Here is a 9,397-nt window from a genome sequence, read left to right as displayed (position 1 = left end):
CATGAAAACAAGACATCAATTCAAATGCAAACCATTGCAAACTTGAATGTCTCCTTCATGTGGCTCCATTGTCCTTCTTTCTCCTTCAAATGGCTTTGTTTGTGGATCTCACCTACTAGTGCATAAGCATGGTGTGAAAGCAAGTAGACAAGATGTTAGCGCAAGAATACTAGAAGCATGATTGATTCGACCAGAGACTTTGATTGAAGAAATTCATCCAATTTATAGACAAATTGGAGAAAAGATCAGATTAGCATGAAAGTGATTCGAATGGAAATTCAAATCAGGAATAGCAAAGTTATGACAAGTGTATGACAAGTTGCTATGCAAGGATTTATGACAATTTATGACAAATTGCTATGCAAGAATTATGACAAGAATTTGAAATAGAAATAGCCATTTAGGAATTTAGGAGAAATTAGAAAATTAGGTTAGAAATAATGACTTGGAATTTAGGAAATTGATGAAAATTAGGTAAATTAATTAATAATTTTTAATTCATTAATTAATTTACAAAAATAGGAGGAATTAATTAGCCAATTAAATAAACAATTAATTGTGACAAGAAGACTTAGGATAAATAAATAAATCATTTATCCTAAAGAGAAAATGGAGAGAAAATGACAAACAAGGTTAAATGAATAAATCATGAAACCCTAGAAGATAAATTAGGAATGCAAGGACGACAATTAGGTCTTGATGTAAGACCGATTTGATGTCGATTCGATCATGATTTTGAATTGATAAATGATTTGATTGATAAATGTGCCAATTAACGAGTAACAATGACAAATTGATCCAAATTGACATAATTGAGAAGGACGACGATCGATGACAGATTGATCGCGAGATGACAAGATTGAAAATAACAATGATCGATGACAAATCGATCACAAGTCGACAAGATTGAAAATGACAATGATCAATGACAAATCGATCGCAAAATGACAAGATTGATAAGAGGACAATGATCGATGACAAATCGATCGCAAAATGACAAGATTGATAAGAGGACAAAACCCTAATTAGGATTGACGATGTCCAAAATGATAACAAATGAGCACGCAAATTGATGCGACAGGATAAGATTGACCAAAATCATGACTGAAGATTGTTGTCAACAAGACCAAATTCGAGAGCGAGATAAATGAAGAATGCAGAAGAAGGACTCGATGATCGCAAATGATAAAGACCAAGTACGAATCATAGGAGAAATGTTAATGCGACGCAAGAACCCTAAAATAAGGCAATGCGTCAATGTTAAAGTATGACTCCGCAAGTGTTGACCATTTTTAGACGTCTACATTTTGCCCCTCTTTGAGACAATGTGATTCTAAGCATTGTTTCAAAGAACAATATTGAAGATGCCCCAGACACTGACAATGACATATGCATGCCCCCTCGAGGAATTGGCCGGAAACATGCAGAAAAGAGGCCAATTGATCGATAAGAATGATAGGAAATGATAGGAGCAAACAGACTGACAATCGGAGATCGGATGCATGAAGGACAAGCAAATGATGGTGCAAAAGACCACGACCAGCATAAGATGGAGAGAGTGCGCATCCATCTATGCACTGACAAAGATCTATAAATGAGACAAAGAGAGTGAAAAGAGCTCATTTGCACTAGCCAAAGAGAAGAATTTGTTGCTCTGGAAAAGGACACTTGTAGAGAGATGATGAACATTCCAATGACAGATCACCTCAGAGAACATGCACGCACTTACAGATGACTAGACGACGTGGCAGCAGTGGTATGCATCTCAAAAACCCATATTGTCAATTTTATGAATTTTGATCGCTTGCGGGACATTGCGGGGCCCATAGGGGATGCATAAATTGACTTTTGCGCCTGTGTGAGCACATCCTGTGCTTGTGTAGGGTCTTCTGTGCTTGTGTAGGGTACACAGGCATAGTTCAATGCAACACAGGCGTAGGACTTATCACACAAGTGCAGTTGTGCATTGGGAACCCTATTTTGGTCCAAAATAGCATGCGAATGATCCAAAAAGGGGGGATAAGAATAGGACAGGTCAAAATAGAGTAGAAACACCTTGATTTGGACATGAAACAAGGAAATGCAGCCCATAGGAGAAAACCCTAAAACTGAGAAAATGTGCCCCAATTGTGATGCAGAGTCAACAGTATCCATTGATCATGCAGGAGAACTGACCAGACTGCTTCATGTTACGACATAGACTCAGGAGCATGGATAGAGATACACTAGCAGGACTTGGAATATACTATATCACATTCATGCCCGAGATTAGAGCAAACACAGGACTGCTTACCGCATTGGCAAAGCGATGGCATTTGGAGACTTCCTCTTTCCATCTAGCGACTGGAGAGGCGACTGTGACACTAGAGGATGTATGGTGTATCCTCCGCATTCTGATTCATGGGGAGATGATAGAGTATGACCCAGTGACAGGGAGAGATGCGTTGTGTAGATTATTTGAGTGCGATGCAGATGATTTGGATATCGTTGAGAGGGAGATTGGCTGGGAGACCATGGCATCAGAGTATGATCGACGATATGTGGTGATAGTAGTGGTGATAGCATGCCTACTAGCAGGAGACAGACGAGGACATGGATTCCCTATTCGATGGGGAAGAGTGCTAGAGCAGATGGCGACAGAGGGGAAGGTGTACGCATGGGGACCATGTGTGCTGGCTATGCTATATTTTCAGTTGCATCAGATAGCATATCAGGGAGTTCAGACTTTGAGCTGTGGAGTCACATTGTTATAGGTATGGGCATTTGAGCACATAGCCATATGTCGACCGATTGCAAAGAGATAGGTACTACCACATCGACCATATGTGTACTGCTATGGGGGAGCACTGAGATAGGGTCCTTTTGGATACATATTGTATTGGCGACATGAGCTAGACAGATTGAGAGAGTTCACATGGAGGCCATATCTTGATTGCCTTGGATGGTCAGATGATAGTGATGAGCTATCGTATTGCAGATAGGAGAGATACCTGATTGGGCGACCAGTGAATCACCAAAGAGTGATTAAGATGTACCTACCAGAGAGAGTCAGATGATAGTTTGGAGAGAGGCAGGATGTACCTAGAGGGACTGCACACTTTGCCCGATCTCACAGAGAGACGAGTCAGTGGGGGAGGATGATTCAGTCACACATAGCATATGCTGACTTCACATAGCTACAACAGAGATAGTGGGATTGGAGATCAGATGTGGTGGACACCGGGATGACAGAGGAGTATGAGCGATGGTTTGCACGACGACGGCCAATGCCATTGACAGACCCTGATATTCCAGTACCGAGGAGACAGGAGGATTTTCCACTCACTGGAGAGGAGGGAGATGATGAGGAGGAGGGCAAGGGTAGTGATGAGGAGGAGGGTGATGATGAGGATAGAAATGATGAGGGGGATGATGATTATGAGCCAGACTCAGCCGATCAGGAGTCATTGCAGGATATACCCATAGAGCCGGAGACAGCTAGGATAGAGGAGATGGAGATGTGCAGGGCTACCATAGCGAGTCAGCATGATCATATTGTGACATTAGAGAGACAGAATGCCATCTTGAGGACAGAGTATGATCAGTTCAGAGTAGAGATAGCCAGATTGACAGCGGCTCGAGATACAGCGATAGCCCAGGCACAGCGAGAATAATAGAGAGTCACTGAGTACATTGGGTCGATTAGGGATGCCAGTGCACGTGAGATGGCACAGATGTTGGTAGAGACCGGAGAGGAGATACACCATTGGAGGACACTATATGAGAGTGCAGTTCCACTAGAGTAGAGAGCAGCTTCATATCAGGCATGATCGAGGACAGAGAGCAGGGCACGCTCTCGGAGGTCAGTGAATAGCATAGGGATGAGTGGACCTATGAGACCACCACAGCCAGGACCAGGAGGGACATCATCCATGAGACATGGAAGGGATGAGGAGGACAGAGGGAGCACCCAGTGATAAAGGCATGTGCTCCTTAGGACAGAGACAGATGTAGTTTGACATTATGTATTTAGCCTGCGGGCCATACTTAGGACAGACAGTCCAATTTTGTACTCCGATATTATTTGGATATATGATATGATATGCATCAGTATGATGGGATGCAATGTGTTATGACTTATAGTTGTTTTCTATGCATGGATGACTTATGCACCATGTATGAATGTATTTTTATGTGTTTTTGATGCATTTATAATATGAAATGGAGAAAATGCTTGATGTGATGTTTGATATAATGCAAATGTACTAACCAATGAATGCAAGACGCAGCATATGTGTTTGGAGAAACTAGAGCACTAGACTGAACTGACTGCCCAAATTGATAGAAGAAATGTTAGTAAGAAGAAGTAAAAATAGAGGACAGTTAGAGACGAAGAAAAACTTGCTTTCACTAATGCACTTTGTAGGTGAGAAACTTTTTTTTAATGTAGCAAAATGGACGCGTAGCATCATGGCATTGAAGGCCAGAGCTGAAATGCAACCCTTTTTGCAAAAGACAGACACATCACACACAAGGAATGAGTGAAGCATCCTAGGGTGCATACATCAAGGGTCAAGGTATGTGCGGCATTCACAAAGCGAACGTACTTATCACAGACACCCAATGATATAGTTGCCCTAGTTTGCAACAAACATTCCACAAACAACAATCACAACAAAAAAGAAAGGGACCATGAACCATCCTGGTCACTCTAAATCACTTAGCGACATCATTGAGCAACATAGGAACATGATCGAAGATAAATCAATAAATGATAAGACTTGCTAATTCCAACAAGTCAAACAAACATCTTGATCTTCATTGTCAAAAGTTGAAAGTGCTGATAGGATGATCATGCTGTCTGGTTTCAAGACATGCGGTACCCCGTCTAAGATAGGACACAGTCTTGTTTCAAGTATACCACACCCTGTATAAGACCCATGATAGTGTGTCAAGGACAAATGATTTTGAAGTTGATTGTTATGACAAGTTTGATCAGTTTGAATGTTTGGTTTGATCGAAAAAGTTCATCTATTTATGCATGATTTCATTAAAGCACAATGTGTGAGTGCGTGTCGTTGGAGGGATGCTCAGTGATCTGCCTATGCACAAAGGGGATATTTTTTTGTTTTGCTTTTGCGAGTTTTATAATGTTTTTGTGTTCATTTTTTTCAGGACTTTTTTTTTATTTTTTTGGATTATTTCAGGACATTTTTCAATTTTTAGGATTTTGCCCCCAGTGTCTAGCAAGGAAAGGAATATGAAAAGTGAATAAATAGGCTTGCTAAAATGTTGGTGGATAGAGGGAAGACAAAGGCCTTTTATTATGGAGACAACGCGGATGCAATTTTCAAGGGCTATTGCGTGATGGGACAAGAGATTGGATATGACAATGTAAAGCAGGAACATGGCATGAGGGACATGTCAAGAGGTTTTTGAAACCATGTTTAAATTTTGCGTCCTTATGTTAGACCAAGATCAAGGAATGAAAAAGAGTGTATGGATAGTGATAAGATATGGATAGGATAAGCAAGACCAAGAATGGATAAGGGACATGGACTGAAGGTCGGGATAGGATACAGGATAGTGACAAAAAGTTGCAATAAGCTAGGGAATATGGATGAAAAGTTATAATAAGCAAATGGACAAAGACCAAAAGCTATGATAGACTAAAAGCTGCAAACAAGATGCATGATGCTCATGAAGATCCTGAGCCTTGTCAAGATCAAGGGTGGAAAGGGAAACTGGACATGAGGGACAATAGGATATGAAGGGTAATGACAAGGGTATGATAGGATAATGAAGGGCAATAGGATATGAAGGAGGAAACCTGCCCCCAAGTGTGGTGTGCAAGAAGTTCATAGATTACGCATGATGCCTGTTTGCCAGGTTTTCATCATGGTACTTGCCCAAGGCACCTGTTTGCCAGGTTTTCACTAGTGGACGAATTATTTTTGCTTTACTTTTTTCTTTTTCTTTTTTTTTCTCACTTTTTTTTTTTGACTTTTTCAATAGAAGATGGACACATGATAGGGGATGGAAGGACTCAAGTGTCTTTTTGCTTGGATAGTGGCCTTGAAAAAAAAATATACCATGACCTTTAAAAGTATGCTCAAAGACGTTGGTAGGATAAGGACATGGAAAATAAGATGAAACTAAGGCAAGGATTTATGCAAAGGATTGGATCAAAGGGATCGAAGGATGGAAAATATGTATTGGATAATGGATAGGGTATTGGAAGAATTGGGCTTCACTAGATGGAAATGAAGGCAAGATCAACATTGGCACACACCTTGAGGGGTGGTGGATTGATGGAGGAAAAATGGATCTCAGATTGTGAGATTTGGATGGAGGAATAGCCTGGGATTTTGGGACATAAGGGCCCAAAATGGATGAAGAAGGTGATGGAGGAACAAATTTGAGAGGGTTGGATGGAGGAATAGCAACTTTGGATGCCAAGTTGGATGTTTCTTTAGGCTTTTGTGCTTCAAGGAGACGCTTAGGGATCCACATGGTTTTTTATTTTTCATGCTTTTGTGGTTCCTTGGAGTGCATTGCCAACACAAGGGATTTAGGAACCCATATATATTTTGACTTTCCTTTATTTTTCTCAGTGGGCCTTTGTGGCCTTTTGGATATTTCTTTTTGTTTATAGATCAATTTGTTCTTTGTTTTGACATGTTGATTATATTGGACATGTTGATCCTTGAATACATGTGGATTGCTAGACTTAGGACTTTTATACTTGGCATTCAAATTGCTTGGAGGGGGAAAGGAATGCATGGATGGATATGAATGAAATGGACTTCTTTTGGATTGATGAAATTTACTCAAGGATGTGTGCCTTTGCTGACCTTGCATAGAGGACGAAGGGATATAAGGACCTACGATGGATGGAAGGGATGATGGGGAAGGGATATGTTTGGATTTTGAAGGGATGTTGGATTTAGTAGGGGTACCTGTAGACACTTAAAATTGTCATGTCTAATTAAATAAATATTTTATTTATTTAATTATCTAAGCCTAATTCTTCTATTAATTAAATAAATCTTTATTTATTTAATTAATTCATTTATCCTCTTCTAGCCTTATTTCTCATTTAAATAAATACATTTATTTATTTAAATTATCCTTTTCCTAAATTAAATAAATATTTTATTTATTTAATTATCTCATTTCTTCTATTAATTAAATAAATCTTTATTTATTTAATTAATTCATTAGTTTTTTCTACACATGACACATGTCATTCATCTCTTAATTCCTACACTACCTACCTCTTTCATTATTTTATTATTTCCTCTACCTACCCTCTAATCCTAGCCAACCTCCTTTTTACACCTCTCAATCTTATCCCTCCATTTCATATAGTGTCTTCTATTTAAGGAGATGCTTCCTTCATTATCAAACCCTAATCAATCATCCTAATGACCTAACCTAACAACTTGATCAATTGGCTACACTACGATCCTACTTGCAACCACATTCCGTTCTTTGTTGAGCTCTTGTGCACATAAAAATCTGAGAGCAAATATATCAAGCAAGATCAATGGAGATAGGAAGAATGGAGATCAAAACCCTATTGGACATGTGATGGTATAATCTTTGAGATTTTTTTTTATTTACATTGTCTTAGGTAATCTTCATATGTTATGGTGGATCTTTGTTGATTGTTAGGCTAGGGTTTGGTGGTTGAATTCATTTAGCCTTTCAATTCTGTTATTATTGTATCCATTTTCACCATGAACATTTTGGCACGCCCGGTGGGACTCTTGTCCCTTTGCATTTAACCTCCTTGTTGCAGATTTTGCATTTTTTTTTGAAGTTGCAGATCGAACATTTTTCAACAGCATTTTAGGTTTTTCCGCGTCTATGAACTTTCGGACCGCATCTTTGATTTTCTGGTGCGTTTGCGGAATCTAGAATCGCGTCTGTTTTTTTGACAAATTTTATTTTGTAGGTTTCAGAGAAAAGCGTCTATGTTTCAGAAACGCGTCTGTGTCATTTCTATCCGCGTCTATGTATGGAAGGAGCTTCTGTGATTTTTAGGCGCGTCTATGAATCACAGAACCGCGTCTGTGTTATCCAGACGCGTCTGTGTTGAGGGTAACAACGTCTATGTATATACTGTTTCGAAATTTTGAAGTTTTCATTGATTCAATTTTTGGATTTTGCACTTAGGGTTTCAGATCTGGTGTATTTTTGGACTAACACTTTCAGATCTAGCTAACTAAATGGGTGCAGCTTGTCTTGGAAGCAAAACATTTTGTTGAAGGCCCCTATTTCACAAAGTCTTTTGGGTTTTTAAAATATACCTAACTTGTGTGTTTGCAGGAAGGGGTGATTATGTCAAACAACCCAAACTACTAACAACTTTTGTTGCAGGTCCTTGGCTAGGGTTTTGAATTTTTATTGTGTGCTTTGTTTTCATAGAATAGTAAACACTTCCATTGGTGCACTAAAATTGAATCATTGTCTTTTGTGTCTTGAGCAATAGGCTATTTTTGTTTAATCTTTAGAGGGCCTATCTTCCCGTGTGGTCATTAGGACTACTAGTGAGAAGAGAATGACCCAAGTGGTAGCGAGGAAAATCCACCTCTTCCGAACCACTATAATCAAATGTATTCATGGTGAAAACTATGAATAACGTGTGCTGATTAGTTCATACTGACACTATGTCTCCCCATAAACCCGTTTGATCAAATTTATTTGATCATTTGTAGGGCGTAACCCCTACCGGCTGGGAGCCTTCTGTATTTACAGAGCTGAAAGTGCCGCATGTATAGCCACACGAGCAAATGCCCTTACTAGCACCTTTTTGTTTTAGAAGCCCAAATCCTTCTAGTTGTTGGGGCAGGAGGTCGGACCTCTGGTAGCGGCCCACACACATACGGTTCTTAGTAGAGATACAAAGTTCGCCATGGGGAGTTTTCATGGGGACTGATGCTTGGCTGACTCGAGAAGTGAGTGCCGAGGGTGGAGCCAGTGAGGTCAAGCATCTAAGTATCCACTCTGAATAGCGTAGCCTCGGGGGTAAAACCCCATGTGGGATCAACAACTATTGTCTTGGCCAGCCATAAGAATTGTGCTTGACTTATGTTAAACATTCAAACAATCAAGACCAAACAACAAAACATTGTGTCTTTTGTGTCTTCAAGTGTATGCAAAACATTTTACATCAAACAAACTTTTCTTGGAGTCATTTTTGAGTCTAGACACTTGCAAACATTGAGTCCTCATCAACATTATGTCCTCTTGTCACGAAAAATAGTCAAACAGTCAGATTTGGTCACAACAAAATGACTTCACAGATTGGAAAAAATTGCACAAAGTTTACAGAAACGCGTCTGTGTCTGTTTTAACCGCGTTTGAGTCATCTAAACACGTCTGTGAAGGGCATAATAGCGTCTGTGTGTCT

Source organism: Cryptomeria japonica, chromosome 2, assembly GCF_030272615.1.
Source record: "Cryptomeria japonica chromosome 2, Sugi_1.0, whole genome shotgun sequence".
Classification (NCBI taxonomy): Eukaryota; Viridiplantae; Streptophyta; class Pinopsida; order Cupressales; family Cupressaceae; genus Cryptomeria; species Cryptomeria japonica.
This window is presented reverse-complemented; position numbering follows the sequence as displayed.